Raw genomic sequence first — 1,871 nt, 5'->3', positions numbered from 1 at the left:
ATTTCCCACTGTCTCTGTTCCCAGAAGCAGAGAGAGAGAGATCGCAGATACAAAGAACAGCATTGACCAACAAGAAGCCAGGCCTTCCTTCCCCAACCCCAGGAACACGCAGCTAGCGTGTTTGTGACAAGCTGAGCAGTAACGCTGGAGGACAGGTCTCCAGATCAAATTCCAGCGACAGTCCCTGTGCCCCCAAGAGCCACGCCCTGCCCCCCACACCTTCTCCGATGTGGAGGGAGGGCCCTGCATGCTCACAGGCGCCTGTGCCTTTCAGACGGCGCCTCAGCTACTTTCTCTCTCTGTTCCAGTTTGATTTACCGACTGGGGAAAGGGAGAGGCCAGGCCACAGAATTACTGGGTGTCCAGAACTTTGAGGACCAAAGGGCAGTTGGATAGCATTTCAAAGCTTTTCATATTTGATGCCTCCTTTGTGCCTCACACAGCTCTGGGGGTGACTATTACTGTCCCCATTTTTTTAGATATAGAAACAACTTCAGACGGCCTGGCCAGCATGGCTCAGTGGTTGAGCATTGACCTATGAATCAGGAGGCCATGGTTCGATTCCTGGTCAGGGCACATGCCTGGGTTGCAGGCTTGATCCCCAGCAGGGGGCATGCTGAAAGCAGCTGCCCGCAACCAAGGGACATCCCCTTGACTGGAATCGAACCTGGGACCCTTCAATCCTCAGGCGGACGCTCTATCCACTGAGCCAAACCGGTCAGGGCATTTGTTGTTTTTTAAAGAAAAAACTTCAGAGATGACGTGACTTCCCAAGGTCACATAGGTGCAGAGTGGCTGTGCTGGGGGGTCAGGGTTGGGGAGGCCAGCACACTCCAACGCTGAGGCCCAGCTCTCAGGCTTTGCTCCTAGGAACAGGGCATGGATGGAGTCCTCTCTCCATCAAAGGGGCCTTTCCCTGCTGCCTGGGTCCTGGCCTTTATCCTGGCCAGGAGATGCTGAGACACGCTGGAAGATGCTATGTTTTTCCCTCCATAGCAGCAGGGTAGCTATTTGCTTCCTGAGCATTTACAAAGTGTGAGGAGCTGGGCCAGGAAAGCTGTGTAAATCATCTCACATGATCCCCACAATCACTATGAGGCTAAATAACTTGCCCAAGACCACTCGTTAAGAGGGGACAAGGCAGGGATCCAAAACAATGCTTTTACCTAAAGGACACAGGCATCCATAGGAAGGACATGGCTGCAGTGGCTTCATCAGCCATTTCCATAACCAGCGGCATCAATCAAGTGACTTCCTGAACCGAACCTGGACCATCGGTGGCACCTGAGGACAAGCAGGGTGTTGCACGGCAGGTCTTCCAGGTGCCGGTGACAGGAGGGAGCAGGGCATGCAAATGTGTGCAGTTGGTGTAGGTTCATTCCCTGAACACCTACTATGTGCCAAGCAAGTGCTGAGGTTACAAGACCCTCCTAGGACTTATAGTCTAGTCGGGGGAGGGCAGATAATAAACAAGTAAATGGATAGGGAAGTACCTTGAGAAATTGATAAGTGCGACAAAGAAAATAAAACAGGACAGTGCAACCAACTTGGAAAACAGCTTGGCAATTTCTTAAAAAGCTACATGTACACCCACGCTATGGTCCAGCCACTCCTCTCCTAGATATTTACCCAAGTAGGTGTTCAATAACTATTCTCTGATTGGATGGATGGATGGATGGATGGATGAATGAATGGGTGAATCTATTCTGCATGTCAGTTTCTCTGTTGAAGGTACAAAGGTAAAACTTGGCTGAGACGGAAGGGATGGATGAGGGACATGAAAAACTTAAACTTCACTCCAAAAGTGTCCTCAGAAAGAATGCCCCCCTCACCCCAGAGCCTTGTGGAATGTGCTCTGTGGGGGTCCATAT

The sequence above is a fragment of the Myotis davidii genome, unplaced genomic scaffold (assembly GCF_000327345.1).
Source record: "Myotis davidii unplaced genomic scaffold, ASM32734v1 scaffold299, whole genome shotgun sequence".
Classification (NCBI taxonomy): Eukaryota; Metazoa; Chordata; class Mammalia; order Chiroptera; family Vespertilionidae; genus Myotis; species Myotis davidii.
The sequence above is the reverse complement of the archived record's forward strand: the minus strand, read 5'-3'. Positions refer to the sequence as shown.